The 22,492-nt window shown below is 43.6% G+C and overlaps 1 protein-coding gene across 1 annotated transcript in view; it reads left to right on the top strand.

Moving 5' to 3' along the window:
• Positions 1–22,492, top strand: part of ROR2 (receptor tyrosine kinase like orphan receptor 2) — a 427,542-nt gene that overhangs the window by 353,947 nt on the left and 51,103 nt on the right. The gene's annotated exons all lie outside the window — the stretch shown is intronic.

Raw genomic sequence — 22,492 nt, 5'->3', positions numbered from 1 at the left:
CATCGGCTGTCAAACTCGCTGACAGCCGCCGCTCCTGTCCAAAAAGAGGCGCTAGGGACGCACTAGTGTCCCTAGCGCCTCTTTTTACTGCGGGCCCTAATTTTAAATATTTTGGTTTAGTAAATCGCGCGCACAGGAGAGTGGCCTGCGCGCGTGCCGGGAGAGCGGGTGCTCGCCCGCTCTCCCACAAACTATACTGTATCGGCCTGTTAGAAAGGATTGGTGTTCAAGAATTTTTAAAGCTTCTCCCACCATGATGATGTTCTGGAGCGAAGCTGGCATGAACCTTGTCAAAATTGCATTCAGGATCATGTTTTCTATGTGAAGAGCCAAAAATGTGCTTGAATAACTCAAAAGTAGAGTCTGGGGAGACAGGAAAAATTAATGAAGCATGAACATAGTAAAAGTTATTTAATCTAAGAGCGTGTGAAAATATAAGACATGATATATATTAGGATAACAAGACTAGAGATCTAGGCGAAGGGATAGAAGCCAAGAAACAGACAAGTTGAGTACGTTGAGGAATCTAGATGGTCCAGATGCTTTAAAGAGCATCCTGGCTTTTCAGTGCCCATATCAGTGTTTTGCTATCTCAGAAACTCACACGAAATACTTCTGAGGCATGAGCGAGAAAAGCAGGACCCAATCCAGTGTTTCTTACGAAATGGACTGGGTCGTCAGCCTTGTAGTAGGTAAGGAGGAAAAGAGATGAATCTGTTAGGGTGTTTGCACATGGGTGGCTTTCCTTCCTACAAGTGTTATCAGCAGTAGGAGTCTGGTATTGCAGTTCTGGTAGCTGGGCTGGTCCTGGAGAAAACTGACACTTTTTTTATTGCACAAACATAAGGATTCTCCAAGGTTGATAAATGTACATGGGCTCTCCAGACCACATAGGCACCTCCCTTCAGCTTTCATAGTCTGCAAGAAATCCAGAACGAAATGTATGGTCGTCCTTTATCTGAACATATTTTATGCTAACTTAAAAAATTCAAGTAGAAATATTTTTTCTAGATAATGTATCGTATAGTAAGAAATCAGTGTTCCCCCACCCCACCCCTTCTGCTTTCTTAATGCAAAGCTCAACATTTGACAATCATAATGAAGTGGTTTGGGTTAACATAGTCCATGTGGAAGGACGCAGAGAGGGCCAGGCTACGAGACTTTTAGTTTCTTGATTAGTTATAATTGAGAGTAAAATAGAGCGTAAACAATTGCTAAAACATTGAATTGATTAAAAAAAAAACCCTAGAGTCCTGCGGCTTTTTTTCTTTTTTTTTATATTATCCCTGGTTTATCCTCCCACTTGGCTCTTTTCCAGGTTTCAGTATCAAACTAATGTTCCATTTTGTTCACTGCATTTTTGGAATTTTGCTTTCTGGGGAAGGTTGCTAGTTTTTGGCTTCTAATGTTTTCTACAAAATCATGCACCGGAGAGACAGCGAGAGTGATTGAATTCTGAATGAACTGCTCGGCATCCCAGAGGGCAAAATGAATCAAAGTGAAACACAGAGCTCATTATGTGCATTAGTAATTCAGCCCAGCTTCAAATGGAGGTATACAAATCCCTGTTGGCCTCAGATATTTTCCGTGAAGTATGTACCTTTAACTCTTTTTTCTTTTGCAGTCCTTCAATTGATGGCTATGGGGATAAAATGTGATTGGTAATGTCCAGCATCAAACCCAACAAACAGATAATAGTGGTAGCTCTCAGTTAAAGGGTTGGGGTGGGGGGAATGTAATGTCCTGTGGCTCGTGTTGGGAAAGGACCAGGAGCCATAGTTTGTCAGTAGTAGCCCCAACCCTGTGGAATTCTTTTCCCCAGAAGCTTTCCCTACAAGAGGACTATGGCAGATTTTGTAAAACTGTAAAGGCATGGCTGTTTGCTAAAGCTTATAGTGGAGAGTGTGATTGACTTTAATACCTGGTCTGGCATGAAGGATTAATGTCTGAACCAAGCTAAAGGGGGAGGGTGACTTGTAAAGGTTTTAACATTGTATTGTTTTTACTGGAAATGTAATTATGGGCCTTTGTTTCAGTTTTAATTTTATTTTTCCTTGGAATTTATAAGTGTTTATTATAAGAATCAAAAAGCAGAAGAAATCAGTGGGGGGGAAAAATGACTTCTCGTTTTTCCAGGTAAATATCATTTTTGTCCTTGAGAAATTCCTGGGAAAAAACAAAAACTGAAAAAAAAAGCTCCCTTGTTGTAATTTAGAGCCATTTTGTGGTTTTATTTTGGTGTAAATTGCTTTGAACATTCGTTTAGAAGCAATCCATAAATGCAAGATGTAAAGAAGTAAAGTTTCTCTGTCGACCAGTGCCTTAAAGTGCACACTTAGCTAAAAAGCGCATGGGATAAGGACCTGTTGCACTCATTTGTAATTTGTTGTGCAGCATCCCAGCTGAAGGCTCAGTAAAAAGGCCAAATTAAAAATGAATTAAAACAAAATAATGAAAGCAGTACAGAGAATGAATATTGAATGATCTATGTAAGGGGAAGGTGTGCATTGTCATCAGTGCTCTACCTAAAGGGGCCATACTCACAACCAGCTGCCAGCAGACCGAGCAGTGCACACGATCGGGAGGAAAACCTTGCAGAAGCTGTACATCACATATGGAGAAGTAATGTTTACATATACTCCTGAGGAAGGACATTGGCTCCGAAACATAGCAATGTCGAGATACCCCAGAGACACCCTAACAGGATTACTTAAGATTTCTGCAGCACTGATGATCATAAAACGTCACTGATCAATGCGCAAGCTTAAGATAAGTTTAGCTTGTCTTTTATCCTATATTTTACATGCAAAAAAAAAGATGTAAAAATATATTTATTTATTTTATTTATTTAAAATATATATAAACATTTTTGAGTGAGTTATAATAAAGATATTGAGAGGCTCACTTTGACCAATGATTATACAAGTACACACTAAGGGGTAGATTTTAAAAGCCCTACGCACACCGGGCCTATAGCCCTGGGACGTGTCTTAAGTCCTGGGGCTTCGGGAAAGGGCTGGGGCCAGAGGCCTCCAGCACATCGGCCATTTGCCACTGTGTCAGAGGATTATGTGCCAGCTGGGTGCCAGCACGGTCAACCTGCACCTGTCCCTAGGCAGGCACAGCAGGTAAAATAATTTTTTGGGGGGGGGGGATTAGGACAGGGATAGGGGGTGGGTTGATTAGGGGAAGGGGAATGGAGGTTAGGGTAGGGGGTTGGGAAGTTCCCTCCCAGGCCGCTCTGAAATCGGAACGGCCTGGGAGGGAACTGGGGAAGGCCACAGGTGTCGGCACGCACAGGGTGCACAATTGTGCACCCCGTTGCGCGCGCTGACCCCCGATTTTATAACATGCGCGCACGTGTTATAAAATCGGGCGTCCATGTGCACGTGCCGGGTAGTGCGCGCACATGGACGCCCACGTGGAACTTTATAAAATCTACCCCTAAGGGTTTTCAGAAATTTGAAAATTTTTTCATATCTGACCCAGTGCAATATGGAGGTCATTTTAATTTAGAGATGTAAGTTCAACAGATATCCCGCTGTGTACTGAGCATTTTGTATATGCTACCTAAAGGGGCGGCATAGTTGCCATTCCATGATGTAGAAAATAAATTGTATAGACTGGAAAAGGTGTTTCAGTGTTGTGTCGCACACGTTGACCTTCCATGCTGGCAGTTCATGTTTTGTATCTTCTTAAATTATGGGTCATTTGTTTGCTTTTTTTAACTTTAACGATGCATTTTCAGTAATCAAGGGTTGGCAGCCTGTAGATTCCAAGCTTTGTGTGGCTCTCTTCACACCTCAGTGTGGCTCCACTGCTGCTGCTGCTGCCGCCTCTGAAAAGAAAAAAGAGCAGCATGGACTGAAGACGCTACCTCCTTGTGTTTTTCTTTCGGGTGGGAGGTGCTGAAATTTAAAAAAATATTTTTTTGGAAAAGCAAGGTCTGCATTGTTGACCTGTGCAGAAGTCGGGGGCATCATCAAACCTTTTTGTTAATGTAGGTATGCCCTGGGCTTGAAATATTGAGAAACATTGCGCTAGCAAAATACCTCAATCAATCACTCATGCAGAACACATTCAAACCCTCACCAAATACAGAATAAAGAGACCATAAAGTAAAAAAAAAATGTGCAGAGAAAAACTGAACTGGAAACCATGACACTAGACTCTGTATACAGTGCAACAATAGTAAAACATAAACATTGCCATTCTTCAAAAATATCAAACAATAAAATCAAGAAATATAAAACATCAATAGTAAAACCATACTTCTGTCTTCGGCCATTCTCAGGCCTCTCTCTTTCTTGTTTTCTGCCACAGACAGAGATGGGCTCTACCTGCACCCCTGCTATCAGGCCTCTGTCTGTCTTCTGCTTGTGGATCCACCGCCACTGGGCCTGTCTGCTAATGTCGGCCGCAAGCAGGATTGGCTCCACTCGCAGCCTGCTGGCCTACCTTTGACCATGAGTGGGATGGACTGCACTTGCAGCCCCACCGTCACCACCGAACCTGTCTTCTAATATCGGCTGTGAGTGGGATGAGCTCTGCTCGCAGACTGCTGGCCTATCTTCGGGTGTGAGCAGGATGGGCTCCACTCATGGTCTCACACAGTTGCTTTTAGCCGCCCTCTAATAATTGGCACGCTAGGTGACCACCTGGTTTGCCTATGGAAGCGCCGGGCCTGTATAAGATATTTGCTCAACCATCCCAAATATCTATTTTCCTCACCCTCCTCTGGTTCTCAATACTTTTATAGTCACCAGTAGGAATGTCACTTTAAATTCTTCATATAACAAATTAAAATTTACGTCTTCTTGCTTCTATGCACGAGGCATGGGAGCTCAGAACGACACCTTAACATAATTGAAAGCTTTGATTTGGGTAGTCAGAAAAGAAAAACTCTAAAGTAAAAAAATCCTTGACAATAATGTTTGTCTCCTTATAGCTTATCATTTCTGTAGCTTTACTGGACATATGCAGTGATGCATAGGCACACATAAGAGAGAATCCCTGCTCCATGGAACTTACAAATTAGACAGGACAGATAGGTTTCAGAAAATGTATTACGTTAACTTTCACACCCATATTAACTTCCCCTAATAAAGGTGCTGACTCTAAACCCAGGCCACTTTGCCAAGCCCAACACGGTGGTCTAGAACAATTATGGGACACTGAAGCAGCCATCCCAACAGCCTTACTGTTGTGCTCTTAACAAAATTGTCTGTCATGCCTCAGAGTGGTTATTTGAGTAGGTACACTCTTGCCCACAATGAAGTTGGAGAGCCACAGACTGCCTTAAGAGCGAAAAAGCCCTTCTCATGCACTAAAATAGCTGCCTGGAGCCATTACTGCTGCCTGGACCTGATACCGAGGCAGTCATTTGACCCAGTGCAGCCCAGGAGATTCCACCCTTCTTCCCCCCCTCCCCCCCCCCCCCCCATGTGCCAACTTCAGGGATGATGCAGTATCATGCGCGAAAAACGACTGTTCAAACCGGGCACCCGTTTTTTTCAATGAGCGCAAGCTCCTCTTGGGCACACGTTGCAATATTATAATGAGCTGCCGCGCTGAAAAGGAGCACTAGGGATAAATTGTGCATCCCTAGCACTCAAAAGGCTTTGGACGCCCAGGAGACGTGGCTGTGAGCAGGTGAGGAAATAGTCGCTCAGTACAGGCGTCCGTTTTATCCCGCCGCAGATAATTCTCTGGCGCAATATATAAACACAATATACACGGTCCGGAGCATGTATATTGTTTGTATATTGTGCACCCCCCAAAAATGTTTTTTCATCAAGCCTTTCAATTTTCAATAATTTTTAGTCATCGCAAGGAGTAGATCTTAGTAGCGCAACGTTACTAAGTAGGAGGAACCACAGAAAATCAGTAATTTTTGTGTTTTTTTTATTTGAGCCCTTGGCACGCGGGAAGACTTTACGCCAGCACCGGGGCCGGCGTTAGATTTGCCGTGTTAAAAAGTGCGCGTCGGGCACACGGTGATTTTTTGCATCGGGGGTAATAGCTAACAGCCTCACCTACATGACATTTACTTGTGACGAGCGCTATTAGCTACACGGTTGTTTGGACGCGCATTTTGGACAAGGTAATCCGTTTGCTGCATCGGATGTTAGTCCAGTGCGTCCAAAATGCACGTCCAGTCGCAGGTTAAACCCGTGTGCAAGGCTGAAATGCACTTCATTGCATTGGCTCCTCGGTTACATAAGTCCCGTTTGTAATTTGCCCTGCTTGGTAAGAAATGCAGCAGCAGCAGACATTCTCAGCTAGCTGTCGCCTTATGATTGATGCTCTTTTTCTCCACAGTTGTCTAGAAGATTTGGCCTTAATAGCCACCATTTCCCTCTAAAGCTTTGTAAAAATGCTCAGCAACTCAGCTATAACCATTAGCCCTCCAGGGCATCTTGTTATTTTAGGACTCTTGCTATTAGATTCAGGTTCAAGAAACTTTGCTGGTGTGACAATTTTTGTGTGTATAGCCAAAGTAACGCATGGTAGGGCAATATTCAAAGCCATCCAGCCACAGTAAAACAAAAGTGGCACTTAATCCCAACACAGCAGTAGCGTACAACTGCACTGCGCTTCCAAGAAGGCTTTGGGTAACCTGCCTGGAGCAGCAGTCGCAACCCAAAACGAGAGCGGTAACAATTGCGTCAGGGCTACAAGAAAGCCATCGCTGTGGTGGATTTGTGGCATGCTTGGGACACGTTTGAGAGGAAGTTTGAGAGGATGGGCGGAATATCTGGGTAAGGGGGGGGGGGGGGAGTTGGTGTTGGGTAGCATTTGGGAATTTCGATAGTAACTTTTAAAGGAGCATGTGTGCATAAATGGGCATGTGGCCACTTTCGCAGGAGCTTATATCGTCTGCGCAAGTGTGCACGTGTTGTACAAAATTTGCCTAGTGCGTACCATATGCTCCTGATTTTATTCGCGTGGTTTGCTCAGGAATTATCGGCTTTTATATGCGCAGGTCAGCTCATTTTATAAGATGCACACATGAAGGAAATGACCAGTTTTATCAGTCAGTCCACCAGTGTGCCCATTCTATCTCGAGGTCCTCAAGACCCCTTTGGTTCTTTAGCCTGCACTCCCCCTCAGTTTACCCGGACCCCTCACGCAATCTGTATTTGGCTATAAATAGTTTTATTCAGACTTACACCTGATAGATAGGAGAAGTAAATATGCTCAGGTACGCATGCTGCTTTCGCAAGGTATAAAATCGCCACGTACGTAGGTATATGTTGGCCCCATCCCAGAAGATATCTGGTTCAGTAGCACTGTCGCCCTCACCCCTCCCCAAATTTGATTATAAGGCCCTGTTGGGCCATAGCCCCCTCCCAACAAAGTCCATCCTAAATGAAATAAAAGTATGGTGAGTGCACAGGTCAGGCCCCCTCCCCTTCCCGGTTTCTATTTATTTTAATCAGGCTGCCCTGCGGACCCTCTCTTTCACCTGCAGTTTTAGGGCCAAGCACCCCAGATCCCAATTTACCTGCTCCCGGCACCCCAGGACTGTTTCTGTCAGAAGCAGTGCTGGAGCGCCAGGGGTGGCTACGCTTGTATCTCACCCCCTGCAAGTTGTTTTGTTTTTTTTAAGGTATCGAGGGGGGGGGCGGGTGTGGACCAGGATTTTGAAACTGTGACAGGGTATGCGGGGGGTTGGAGGGGGGAACCTCTCATTCCCCATTGTATCTTTTTTTTTTTTTTTTTTTTTAATTAACTGGATTTCTTTGAAGGTATCTGGGTAAGTAGCTAGATATCCAGCCACACAAGGCTGAACAACTTAATTAAGACCTGCTCAGGTCTTAACTTGTCTGGCTAACTTAGCCGGTCATAGTTAAAAAAAAAAAAAAAAAATTAGCTAAGTTAGCCAGATAACTTAACTCCTTCCCAAAATGCCCCCAAAACACCCTTTTTTTTTCTGGCTAAAATCTAGCCAGACAAGTGGCTCAGTATTCAAAAACTTGCCATTTAGACGGATAACTTCTGAGTTACTCATCTAAATGGCTTTGGAAGATTGACCTCTTGGTCTTTATTTGCCTTCATTGACTGTATTACTCTGTTAACTCACCTAGGGGCTTATGCAATACAGTGGCTCAGTCCAGCGCACTGTATAACCCACAGTTGGACGCGGGCGGTACAGGTGCTAATTAATCCCCTTATGCAATAAGGGGATTAGCGCCTCTATAAAGCATGTCCAACGTGGAGTGAATCTAATAGTGCTCATCAAATGCAAATGCAGATGAATGACGCTATTAGCTATTCACTTCCTATGAAAAAAAAAAAAATGTGGGTCTAGGCTAGGACAATCAGCAATTGGTCCCTTCACTGTCACATGTCAGTGAAAGGACCAATCATCTTTCAGAAGGCTGTTCTGAAAGGGGATTGCTCCTTTCATTGACATGTGTCCGTGAACGGACCAATCGGCAATAAGTGAAGGAGTGAATGAATTAATATTAAGTGCTGGTTTATTTATACACTCCTTCTGGTGCTGATTTGGAGAATGGACGCTGGATTTATCAGCATCCGTTTTCTTAACCTGTGCATGTGCGCTGGTTAGGAAAACGAATGCTGATAAATTCAGCATCCGTTTTCTTAACCGGCGGACAGCCACTGACAACTGATCTCTCTTGGGTGCACGCCCATGCACTAAATCCACCCACATACTTTATAATTACACAGGCTTTTTAAAAATTGCCTCCAAAGGGATTAAATGATGTTACATAAAATGCAGGAAAGACAGTGACACCCACTTACAGAGTTTTAGGGATGTTCACTATTGACCAGTGGCATGACATTTCTGGCCTGGTTGACAGGATGCCACATATTTTGCTGAGGTAACTGTTCTTTCCTGTGGTTTCCCCCAAGGATTATATAGAATTTTTCCTGCTCATTCTTTTGTGGGAAGTCTTGCATTTTCTCTGTGAGCTTTGGGAAATATGTAGCTCTGGTATCTTTTGAATTTTGCACAGTACAGGAGGAAATGCATTTCTGTTTCTCCCACCGTGACAGAGGATATTTGCGTTTATATTAGCCAAATAGAAGTCCCCAGCATTTGCAATTATTTTATTTCAATAAAAGCTAAAAAGAGAAAAAAAATACAGAAGCCTTAATTACCACAATTATACTTTTTTGGGGTTTTGAGTTGCATCTGGTGTGCTTGAAGGTGGCAGCTTTTGTTCCTGGATCTGTTAGCTGATAAGCATCTGGAAAGGATCTTTTATCACTGGCCATCTATGGCCCAATGGCAGAAAAGCAGGGCAGTGAAAAAGTGACTGCAGAGAAATTCACAAGCTGAAAAAGTTTGTCGATCTTTAATATTCTTTACTTAGATAAGATTGTAGAGCGAACAGTGAGTTTACAATTTCAAGAATCGTGAAGAGGAGACATTTTTAGACATATGTTAATCAGGTTTTAGATCATAACATGACACAGAAACTGTTTTGGTAGCCTTTATAGGCGATCTTTGAATGAACTTAGATAAAGGTTATGCTTCGCTGGTAGCCCTTACTTGATCTTTATGCTGCATTTGATACAGTGGATCATGTTATGATTGAATGCTTGAAATGGTTTGTCCCCTTTTTGTGAGGGACATTGCTAAAGTGTGTATTGGGTAATTATACCTCAGCACCATGACTACTTACTAATAGGATCCCTCAAGGGTTATTTTGATTACCTGGGCTTTCTAATATTTGTCACCCCACTATACAATGATATTAAGGGATTTGTGATGTCCTGCCAGTGTTATGCTGCATTTTCTATATATTGGCAACGTTAAATCTTATTTACTGTTAGAGCTGAATCCTATAGGAAGGTTAAATAGATGAAATGAGTGCTTAGAGGCAGTTTCTGCTTGTTTGAAAAAGTCTGAAATCTAATACTAATAGCTAAAATTCTTTGAATAGGGAAAATAAGTCACATAGAAACATGAAAGCAGAAAAATACCAGAGGGCCTATCTAGTTGACCCATTCACACAAACTGCTCAGCTCTACCATCCCTACCACTCCCTCAGAAATCCCCTATGTTGAACCATGCTTTCTTGAATTTAGATACTGTCCTTAACTCCACCATCTCTAATGCATCAACCACCATCTCTATAAAGAAATATTTCCTTAGATTATGTTGCATGTCCCGTCCGCGGCAGTCCCACTTCTGGGCCCACTTACCCTCGGTACCCAGCTTCCAGTCTTGGTTCGTCCTCCCTTGTGGCTGTGGGCAGCTATCTACGCTCCTGAGCCTCCTATGCTGTCCCCGGCTCCACCGCGGATGCCTCTGTCTCCCGGCAGGTCTCCCCACGTGTGCCGCGGGGAGACGCCGCCATCCAGCGCCATGCCGCCCTCTAGGCGCGCGTGCGCCTTGCCAGGTTTTAAAGGGGCCGCGGCGGGAATCCAACCCATGGTCCCGATGATGACGTCACTGGGCCCTGGTATTTAAGGCAGGGCCCAGCCACTGGTTCCTTGCCTTGGCAACAGGTCTCCATGCTTATCGTGTACTTGTTGCTTGTTCCTGATCCTGTCTACGTTCCTGGTTCCTGCTCCTGATCCATACCTGGTCTTCACCAAACATGGACATTGTTTAAAAATACAATCCTAGAGGCGCAGTCCAGATGTATTCCACGCATTAAGAAAGATGGAAGGAAGGCAAAATGATTACCGTCATGGTTAAAAGGTGAGGTGAAAGAGGCTATTTTAGCTAAAAAAAAAACATCCTTCAAACATTGGAAGAAGGATCCATCTGAAGAAAATAGGATAAAAGTAAGCATTGTCAATTTAAGTGTAAAAGATTGATAAGACAGGCAAAGAGAGAATATGAAATGAAGTTGCCCATAGAGACAAAAACTCATAATAAAATCTTTTTATTCAAAGCAAGAAACCTGTGAGAGTTGGTTGGACCATTAGATGACAGAGGGGTTAAAGGGGCACTTAGGGAAGTTAAGGCCATTGCAGAAAAACTAAATTCTTTGCTTCTCTATTTACTAATGAGGATGTTGGGGAGATACCAGTTCCGGAGACGGTTTACAAGGGTGATGAGTCAGACGAACTGAACCAAATCACTGTGAACCTGGAAAATGTAGTAGGCCAGATTGACAAACTAAAGAGTAGCAAATCACCTGGACCAGATGGTATGCAGCCTAGGGTACTGAAGGAACTAAAAAATGAAATTTCTGATATATTGGTTAAAATTTGTAACCTATCCTTAAAATCATCCATTGTACCTGAAGACTCGAGGGTGGCCAGTGTAACCCCAATATTTAAAAAGGGATCCAGGGGCTATCCGGGTAACTATAGACCAGGGAGCCTGACTTCAGTGCCGGGAAAAATAGTGGAAACTATTCTAAAGATCAAAATCGTAGAGCATATAGAAAGACATGGTTTAATGGAATACAGTCAACATGGATTTACCCAAGGGAAGTCTTGCCTAACAAATCTGCTTCATTTTTTTGAAGGGGTTAATAAACATGTGGATAAAGGTGAACTGGTAGATATAGTTTATTTGGATTTTCAGAAGGCGTTTGACAACCAAAATGATAAAGGGGATGGAACAGCTCTCCTATGAGGAAAGGCTGAAGAGGTTAGGGCTGTTCAGCTTGGAGAAGAGACGGCTGAGGGGGGATATGATAGAGGTCTTTAAGATCATGAGAGGTCTTGAACGAGTAGATGTGACTCGGTTACTTACACTTTCGAATAATAGAAGGACTAGGGGGCATTCCATGAAGTTAGCAAGTAACACATTTAAGACTAATCGGAGAAAATTCTTTTTCACTCAACGCACAATAAAGCTCTGGAATTTGTTGCCAGAGGAGGTGGTTAGTGCAGTTAGTGTAGCTGGGTTCAAAAAAGGTTTAGATAAGTTCTTGGAGGAGAAGTCCATTAATGGCTATTTATCAATTATACTTAGGGAATAGCCACTGCTATTAATTGCATCAGTCACTAACCAACCTCTTTCCCTTCTTAGTCAATTCACCAACTGAAACATGCAAGGGAATCCTTATCTGGTGGTTATTTTGTACGGAGGTTTTTCTCTAGGGTAACCGATTTACAGTTATCCTTTTCTTTTCCTCCGTCTATTATTCTTTTATTATTTTCAAAAGTATTTCTGTTTTTTAAATTTTGTTTTTTCTTTTCTACTTAAAAATCCCTTCTCCCCTGCTGCTTTTCCGACCCACTCCAATTTTTATTTCATACTTATCAAGGTCGCCACCTTTATTGGTGTTCATGGGTACGGAGCTGCATGTCCGACACGGGCCATGTTTCGGCACTGTGTGCCTTTCAGGGACTGCGGGAGAAAATACTGTGTCCTATATAGGGTTCACAACATTCATGTTACCTTCAACATATAAAAATAAACTTTTACATGTAAGCTGTAAAAAACATCACTTCAAAATGTATTAACTCTTAAATCTATGCCCACCTTATCTTTAAAAACTTACTTTTCATAACTTCGGATGTCAAACGTGCGACGCCTTCTGTGCTTGTCTGGGCATCTGATCTACTCTGACTCTTTTTATACCTGCCTAGGGAGTGCACCTCTTAATCTCAGTCAGATCGAGGCTGTCTCAGGTGTGTGTAGTCAAGATTGATTGTCTACCCTCTACTTACTTGTATTTGCAATCCAAACGGTCTAATGGGTCTTATGTTAAACATTTATAATCCTTCCGTGGTGTTTCTACACCCAATTTTGTAATGTAATTGTGATTATTTGACTTTCGGGACCGGCGGACCTGATGGAGGCCTATGTCTAATTGGTATCATTGGTATCATCTAATTGGTATCATTGGTATCATCAAGCAGACCTGGTAGAGAACTGGCCCCCACCACGTCCGCTGAATAGTCCTGCTGTATGCTTGATATCATTGATTGACGCTGGAGGCGTTTCCGGGCGGGGCGCAAAGCCGCGCCTGACTGTGAATTGTCTATTCGGACGACGGTTTCAACAGGGTTGTTCCTCTATTCAATAAACAGTCTATTCTTCTGTAATAGTGTGTATCCATTAAAGTTTTCATATGTTTACTTGTAAATGAATTGTTTGCTGTCCTAGCCATCAATTGCTGTGCTTCGTTGTGTTGTTTATTTATTTGCAGACCTGGTAGGAAACTTATGCCCGCTGCGTCTGTGCATTTCCAAGCTCATTCGATATGACCATAATAAGTTTTTATTTTGTATCAAGCCAGTGTTGGGGAGACTATATTAGGATCGTGATTGCAAACCTTGAGGTCTAAAAAGTTTTTTTCATATAATCCTTTTTGGCGATACTAATTGATATGTGCAGGCGGGGCACAGGGCCGCGCCTATCTGTAAAAGCTCTGTTCTAATCACGATCTCAACGGGGCCTCTTAAATACAATGAACCATCTCTCTGATTGCTATTTGTGTCTCTATTCACTTTTTGTTTACATTTAAGTGAATTACTACATTACTTTACTATTTAACTATTGATGATCTGATGAGAAACTTATGCCCACTACATCTATATGTTTCAAAGCTTATTTCATTCAATCATTTAAAAACCTGATGTCATTGTATGATGGAAATGACATGATCCTTTTGATATGTATATTTTCGAGTTGTGTGTCCATTTGTTTTTTTTTTAAATTCAATGTGACTGGTCCTTAGAAATGAGGTCATTCTCTCCAGCTTGTTGTGCGTTGTGTACTGTTTTTTACTTTTTACCAATACACTGTCCAATCAATTTCTCGATTAAGTCCTTTTGGGGCCACCGTATCCCAGGTGTATATGAACTTCTGTTCCATCTGTATTAATTTAGTGTTTAAGTCACCACCTCTTGGATGGTCTTGCATTTGAAAAAGTACCGCCACTTTAAATTATTCTGGTGGATGTCCCATTTGTTGCCAGTGGTCGGTCAATGGGGCCCCTTCCGTCTGATGCCTTCATCGGCTAACGTGTTCCTGAATTCTATTCTTGATCTTCCGCATCGTTTTGCCTATATACACTTTATGGCATGCACACCACAGTGCATATATCACTTTTGTTGATCCACACGTATAGAAACCTTTAAGGCTGAATGTTCTCCGTCCTGGGATATTCACTTCTGTGCCTTTATGCATAAACTGGCAGGGAAGGGAATGGTTAATAAACAGAAAATGTCATAATGCCTCTGTATTGTTGTGTCCATCGGTTTCAGACAACTTCGACCTCTGTGCCTCACCTTTCTTCCTGCCCTCTCCTCTAGCCTTGGGAAGATGGCTGCCACTGCATCTTTATGCCGCTCTCTCTGGTGTCCCCAGAATGGCAATAGCAAGGCTATCCGCCATGTTTCTCCTGAGGACCTCTTAGGGTGCGCACGCACCCACATCTTTATCCACGTCATGTTGGGAACCTTGGGGGCGTCCACCTCGAGTGACATCACGCCATCCAGGTATTTAGCCTGCCCTTCATTTGCTAACAATTCAAGTTAGCAAGGATTGGAATGCACCGGTCTAAGCTATTCTGCCGCTTCCATGCTGCTGCTGGAAGCTCTCTCTGCCCTTCGGGTTTATTCTTCTAACCTGGGTACCCGCTCCTCGGGGGCCCTATGCTTTCTTTCAGGTGCCTATCTAGGATATCAGGTACTCGCTCCTCGAGGGCCTGCTCTCCCTGCCTTGGTGCCTGTAATCCAACTACTTCTGCCTGTCGAGATCTCCATCAATAGAGCTACCAACTTACGGGCCGATACAGTAAAAGTTGCGGGAGAGCGGGCGAATAGGCCACTCTCCTGTGCGCGCGATTCTATATTTAAATGAGGGCCCGCGGCAAAAAGAGGCGCTAGGGACTCTAGCGCGTCCCTAGCGCCTCTTTTTGGACAGGAGCGGAGGCTGTCAGCAGGTTTGACAGCCGACGCTCAATTTTGCCGGCATCTGTTCTCAAAATTGCTGACAGCCATGGGTTCGGAAACCAGACGCCGGCAAAATTGAGCGTCCAGTTTTCAAGCCGCGGGCCGATCTCAATTTTTTTTTTTTTTTGTAATCTTTCGGAACCTCCAACTTAATATCGCCATGATATTATTTTGGAGGATGCACAGAAAAGCAGTTTTTCTGTGCACTTTCCCGATGCCCGGAGAAATTAACGACTACCTTTGGGTAGGCGCTAATTTCTGAAAGTAAAATGCGCAGCTTGGCTGCACATTTTGCTTTCTGAATCGTGCAGGAATACTTAATAGGGCCATCAACATGCATTTGCATTTTGCAGGCACTATTAGGTTCGGGGGGGTTGGACACGCGTTTTCGACGCGCTATTACCCCTTACTGAATAAGGGGTAAAGCTAGCGCGTCGAAAACGCGCGTCCAATCGCGGTTTAACAGTGCACTCCACCGGAGCGCACTGTACTGTATTGGCCTGTTAGTGAGTAATCTAACCTATGTCAGTCTGTCTCATCTACAGCTCAGCACTGGGAACCTGCATCCGGAACTCCCTATAATACCATGTGCTGCTAAGATCTACCATTGTGGGACGAGTCTCGTCTGCCGAGGGCCCCTGGACTGCTTCTATTGGATCACCTCACTACTGCCACCTCTGGTGGTATCATCCAGCTGTATAATAAAAACTAATCTTCTGTGTTTGCATGTCCCGAGTCTAGCTAGTACTGCGGTTCCACACGGGGCTCCTCCCCGTGGGAGTAGCCATCACTGCAATACCCAAGAATCCACTCCAACATCTCAAAATCATAACATGTATCGCTCCATGGTGAGACTGCACCTGGAATACTGTGTACAGTTCTGGTCACCACATCTTAAAAAAGATATAGTTGCGATGGAGAAGGTAGAGAGAGGGGCAACCAAAATGATAAAGTGGATGGAACAGCTCCCCTATGAGGAAAGGCTGAAAAGGTTAGGGCTGTTCAGCTTGGAGAAGAGACAGCTGAGGGAGGATATGTTAGAGGTCCTTAAGATCATGAGAGGTCTTGAATGAGTAGATGCGAATCGGTTATTTACACTTTCGGATAATAGAAGGACTAGGGGGCATTCCATGAAGTTAGTAAGTAGCACATTTAAGACGAATCAGAGAAAATTCTTTTTCACTCAATGCACAATTAAGCTCTGGAATTTGTTGCCAGAGGATGTGGTTAGTGCAGTTAGTGTAGCTGGGTTCAAGAAAGGTTTGGATAAGTTCTTGGAGGAGAAGTCCATTATCTGCAATTAATCAAGTTTACTTAGGGAATAGCCACTGCTATTAATTGCATCAGTAGCATGGGATCTTCTTGGTATTTGGGTAATTGCCAGGTTCTTGTGGCCTGGTTTGGCCTCTATTGGAAACAGGATGCAGTCTGACCCAGCATGGCAATTTCTTATGTTCTTAAGGCCTTCTCAAGCTCAGCTCTGGAATTAATTGCCAAGAGAGGCACACTTAACAAATGGTTATGTACAGTTCAGGCAAATGGTGAACACCAGGCTTTTTAACTGCTGATGTTGCAGTGGTCTCTTGTCTTTTAGTTATTTTATTGGATCTAGCTGCTGTTTAATATTTTAATATGTAAATGACTATGGTTTATGGTTTATTTTATAATTATGTATCATTATTTTTGCTGTTATATTGATTTATTCTGTTATATATCGCTCTGAGCTTTTCTTGGAAGAGCTATAATATATATGTGAAATAAAAATGCATAATGCTAGTGAGTGAATCAGTGACTTCACAACCTTTTACCTATTTTATTATCTACTGGAATGTCTTTGTTTCTGTGGTGCTTATCTAGTAGAGCCTTTTAATGGCTGGATTTTCCCTGCCACAAGGTTACTTTTATTTTGCTAGTTAATGCCAGTTATCTGTTGTCACATTTCCTGGGCCTTGATTCATTGTTCAGCTGGTTGTTCACCATTCTTTAGAGCTGTGTGCAACTTCTGAGGCTTAGTTTCATTGCTTTGGTTCACTCAGATGCCTTTATTCAGATGAAATGCTGCCAGCAAAGTCTGATTTAACAGGGAAGTGGGGGAGCAATAGCTCAGTTTCACAGATGAGAGAGTAGTACCAGGGTTTACGTGCATTCCTGTAACGCTGTCCGCAGATGAGTGGGCGTTGTACATGCTGGTTTCAGGCGCAGGATCTGTGGGAGGGCTATGTGTCAGCCGTTAGTACTTCCAGTGCTCTCTGGCTCTGCAGTCCTAAGATAGCACGTTCTAGCTCTGTACAGCTCCTGCCCTCATTACATGTCCTCACTGGGAACACTGATTTATCCAATTTTAAGTGAACTGTTTGAAACTAGTATGATGTAATTGTAATGTTCTCGCACACACAGCTTATTTGTAAAAATTAGAGGTTAAGCCAAGAGTATGAAACTGTTAAACATTTTAGAAGTAAAAAGGAGAGTACAACTAACTGCCTCTTACCTGTAGGTGTTTAAGGATACAATTCTCAATCTCTGAAGAAAGGCCCTAGGTCAGGGCATCACAAACTGGGGGTTGGGATCTCAAATGAGGATGACAAAACCTTCAGCTTGGGTTGTTAAGTTCCTCAAATGGCTGTGCTCTTCAGGCATTAGCAGCAGAGCAGCGTTAGTAATGGGAAACAAAGTCAGTGGAGGGGCCTGTGAGCCAGCACACACTCACAGTCCCTGCAGTTTCCAAGATAACGGAAGCCCTGCGCAAGGAAGAACTGGGTCCATCACAGGTCTATAAGTATGCACTGGCTCTAAGGCTCCATACTGACTTTCATTACTAATGCTGCCACCGCTTGCAGATAACCATTGGCCTTGGAACCAGCCATGAGGGGATTGTGTGGACTGGAAGAGATGTCCACTTCTCTCTCTTCAGTCACCTCTTAATCTGCCCAAGAGAAAAATGTTGCTACTGTCATCAGCTTACCTTCTGTTCCCTCCAATGGACTTCCGTCTTTGGCCTGGGGCCCAAAGGAAAATGTTGCCACTGACCTTGGCCAGGGCGATTTTGGGAGGGGTTATTTGAAGGGAGGGATCAGATGTAGGAGGGGTTTGAGGTTTGGATCAGGTGGGGAAGGATTGGCTATGGATGATTAGAGAGGGGGAATGACAAAGGATGTAAGAGAGGAGCTGGGGGTGAGAGAGGATCAGCTGGGGGATGTGAAAGGAAGGAATGAGGGATGAGATGAGAGGGAGTGAATGACAGAGGATCATTTGGGAGGTATAAGAAGAACTTGGGGTAAGAGAGGACCAACTGTGGGAATGCAAAAATGGCCCGAGGGATGTGGGAGAAGGGGGTAGGTTGGGGAGGAATTGTGGATGAGAGGGTCCACCGGAGAGGAGTGGGGAAGTTTATTTAATTTATATATTTATTAATTTATTTACAAACATTTGATATCCCGCTTTTTTTCAGGCATGGTCTAAAAGCGGATTACAATCAATTTTAATAGACTAACAAGCACAATACCAGTTGCATTAGTCTTAGTAATGTGAGCAGTCATTCTAGCAGTCTGTCCAGGCATAGGAACAATTTGCTACTAATGGACTGGCTGGGGTAAGAAAGGAAAGAGGATGTCCTGACTGGGGGGGAGGGGGGGTAGAGATGGAGGTTGAGAGAGGATCGATAGAGGTTGAGAGAGGGGATCAGCTGGATCACGGGGAGGGTCAGAGTGGAGTGATTGTTGGAAGGGAAATACCCATCCCTGCTAGTTTTGGTAGTCATCTGAGCTCATGTGAATTTATATGTGCTAAAATGGGCTCAGATTGGCTAAATGTGTGTGAAGCCCTGCCCTGGATAATGCCAGGATGGACTTGAGGAGCTTCAAACCATGTCTGACTGCAATGTGTCTGGAGTCTTAAGTCTGTGCTGCTCATTTTTTTATATTCCTGGGCAGAAAAAAATTGAACAAGAAGAAGCAAGCAATGGGAAAAATATCTGTGTTTTAGGATGGAACTTTCTGCCAGCAAATGCATTGGCCATAAATAATAGATGGGGGTTTGTTATTTACAGAATGGCGCCCAAATAATCTCTGCCTAAAGCTTGGTAGTGCAGGTCTCATCTAACAGATCTGAAGGCATTTGCCTGTGGAATATGCTGAAAGAGAATTGTAACTACTTTCTCACTGTGCTCTGGCATGCCCAGAGGAAGAGAATTATAATCTAATTATTTTCTCCCCTTCTGCCCCCTCCCCCACCCCCCCCCCCCCCGGATTTCAGTTGTTGACCCCTCTGAATCACCATGGGGTTAGGGGAGGAATAAAATACCTCTGATCCAAGTTAGCATGCCTTATAATAATTTTCTGATCAGCATGTTAGTAGCAGGGAGGGTGGCTTCCTGGTGCGTACAATAGCGCATACCAGAGTTCCTGCTGTGGCTCTGCCTGCCCCCTCCTTCAGGCTTTCATGAGCCTCCAGCATTGCCTGAACAAAAGCCACAGCGTAGTAATCTTGGTCAGGTGGCAGGAGAAGACAAGAGCAAACGTCAGATGTTTGGCTGAGAAAACAGCAGGAGACTCCTGAATGACACTCGCGGTCTGCTCCTTGTTTTAGGGTCCCCCCAAGTGTTTGCAATGCATTTAAAAGGAGTTTGGGGTGAAGCTTAGAACATGAAGTCAAACAAAGACCATATGGCCCATCCTATCCGCCCAAGTGTCCATCCACAACAACTGCTCCCAAGAATGCGTTTCTGCCACTTGGGTTTCACCTTTCACGTTTGAAGCTTGACTGGAAGTGAGTGCATTGTAGAAACATTTGAGGGCAGGTTAAATGAAGACCTTCTTGTCCCTAAATGCCATCATTTAGGGGGACTTAAGGGGATGTGTAAAACAGAGTTTGTGTTTGATACTAAACTTATCCTTAGCAAAAAGTGCCTGTCCTTGCTAGGGTTGTCTGGTCTATAACAGCCTGTGAGTATCTGGGTATCAGGGCCTGTGCCTGTGGATGCTTCTGCCTGTCTGTATGGGCGATGATTGCGTGTGTGTGTGTGTGTGTGTGTGTGTGCCTGTAATTGCCTGTGCCTTTGTGTATGTGTATTTGGGGAGGACTGTGTGTGTGTGTGTGTGCGCGCGCCTCTGTGTGTGTGTATATGCGTGCACAGGCTTTTGTGTGTACCTGGGTGAGCCTACATGAGCTAGTGTAAGCTTATGTGCCTATATGTGTGCCTGCCTGTCCCTTTGTGTGGTTGTGTGAGAGATAAAGCTTTGCAGACAGAGCATATTAGTGAACATTATCTGCCATTGCTCGGGTTGTTTGCTCAGTAACTGCTTGTGGGTGTGGGTGCCTCTGCCTGTGGGTGGGGGGGGTGTATGCCCGTGTATGTGTGTGGGTGCCTCTGCCTTTGTGTGTTGGTGGTGATGGTGATGTGTGCGCTTCTGTCTGTATGGGGAGCCTGTGTGTTCAGGTGCCTGTGTGTGTGTATGTGTGACAGTGCTTTGTAGACAGATCATATTATCTGTCATGGTGCATATTCCATTGTTCAAGTGTCATTTGGTGGCCACAGACACACAACAGTGCAATTGACTGACCAAACAACACAAGTCTTTTATATAAATAGATAAGGTGCCACTTATTCTGGAACCAGTACGATGAGGAACCAGATTTTTTCCCTTTAATATATATATTTTTTAACATTTTGGTTTAAATATTTAATGAAGCTTTTCATAACATATTGGTGATAAGAATAAAGTGAAATATCTACCGTACTGCATTCTTCAGCTGTAAAGTTTTTCTCCCATCAAATGCAATCTGATTATGTCAGCAAACAAAATATAGATCATCTGGGCAGAAACAATGCTCTGAAAATGTTTGCAGTGTAGCTTTTCGGGGGTGTTCCCTGGATCAAATGAAAAGAGCACACATCTAGATGGAACATCATAGTATGAGACGGCAGATAAAGACCAAAAAGGTCCGTCCAGTCTGCCCTTAGTAAAACAGGAATGTCCAGAACACCAAATTCTCAAACACCCATGCAATGGTGCATTCTGGCCGGGGGAAAGGGGGCGGTGGCGGAGCGTGCAGGCTTAAGTCACCCCCCTCCCCCCCCCGAAAGGAAATTGCATTCTCTCTGTAAATTGTGCGGTTGTTCCAAATTAGACATGGCCAATCCCCATTTGGATTTTCAAAATTGTACTGGGTGCTTATTTACTAATTCTTTATGCTGTCTCCTTGCATCCCTGTTTGCAAGAAAGCTACGATTTACTTCATACGTCTTAGATACGAGTCCCCCACCTTCCCCTTCCCTACTCCTCCCTGTCCGCCACCCATTTTTACCACCAGATTTACACCTCCCCCCAACAAAAGAATAACACCTGCACCGTGAACCAGTCCGGTGCTTACCTAATTATTGACTTGCATCCAAACATGGCAGTTCCCAGGGCAGAAGATTAAAGACAATTAAAAATAATGAATTAACAGTAAAATGTATACTTTGTGTGAGGCTGGCTGTGCTTTTGAAATAGTACCCAGTACAGAATGAATACAAAGTTGTATTTTTTTTGTTTTTTATTAAGGGATATTTATAGGTAAAACCCTCAGTGATAGTTTCTGGCCCACCACCCTACCGTCTATGCTCTTCTGTGCCTGGTAATAGTTTGAGAAGGTTACTGCAGATTGTATAGGGAAAGAGGTGCCAAAATGAACTCCTCTAGTCCACATTTAGGTTGAAAATCAACTTTTGTTTATTTGAGGTGTTGAATGACTTATGATTTCCATTCATTTTTTTTGCCCTGTTGTTCAGGGCTTTTATTTTCCATATGAACCAAATTTCCCAGGAGTTTGGTTTATTTATAATAAAAATAAAATGGACAAAGTGGGCCCGGCTTAGTGGCTGAGTGCAGAAGATCTGAGTTTGTTTCCTAGGTTGGGTCTTCCATTTCCCAGGCTGGACGGGTCTGGGGATGCTGCAGAGACAGTGCTCATAGCCCTCGGGGCAGGGGAGAGGAGGGAATCTCAGCAGTCACTCGACGGCAGCATCCATCGGCCACTTAGGGTGCATGCGTAGCAGACTCTGGAAGGAGCCATGCTCTGTGACTTCTGTCAGTCACTGCAACAGCTGGGTTAAGGGTGGGTGGGTGTTGGGGGTGAGGGAGGGGATGTTATAAAATCCCCGGGCAGTTGAGAATAAAGGCTGGTTCTGACTGAACTAGAAAGCCTGAGAACCAGGAGGAAAACGTCTAGGCCAAAAGTGAATGGAGAAAGTTGTTGGTTGACAAAAATAAGAAAAACCCAATGGCATATACAGAAAGGACTCCGATGTATACCGCTGATATTTTTTTTCTTATGTATTTTTGTGTGTATATTGTTTTCCCTGCTGCAGTTTTGTTTTATTTATTTACTTACAGTTCATGCAAAATGTAAACACACCTATAATACATATAACAATACTACAGCCTCAAACAAGACAGAATAACACACATATTTAAATAAAATACATCAAATAAAAATACTTGTGCCATCTGAGTGCCAGTAAGTTTTGATGAGTATCTTATTGGCATACCTGGGAACATTAGGGTTTTGGTCACTTGGGGATTATTTGGTATTGGGGGGGGGGTGAGAGGAAATCATTGAGTGATTTCAGGTCCATGTGGTAGTCCCAGAGATTGCCATCTGCATA

The sequence above is a fragment of the Rhinatrema bivittatum genome, chromosome 1, assembly GCF_901001135.1.
Source record: "Rhinatrema bivittatum chromosome 1, aRhiBiv1.1, whole genome shotgun sequence".
Classification (NCBI taxonomy): domain Eukaryota; kingdom Metazoa; phylum Chordata; class Amphibia; order Gymnophiona; family Rhinatrematidae; genus Rhinatrema; species Rhinatrema bivittatum.
Note: the sequence above shows the minus strand (reverse complement) of the source record. Positions and strands in the feature narration are given on the sequence as shown.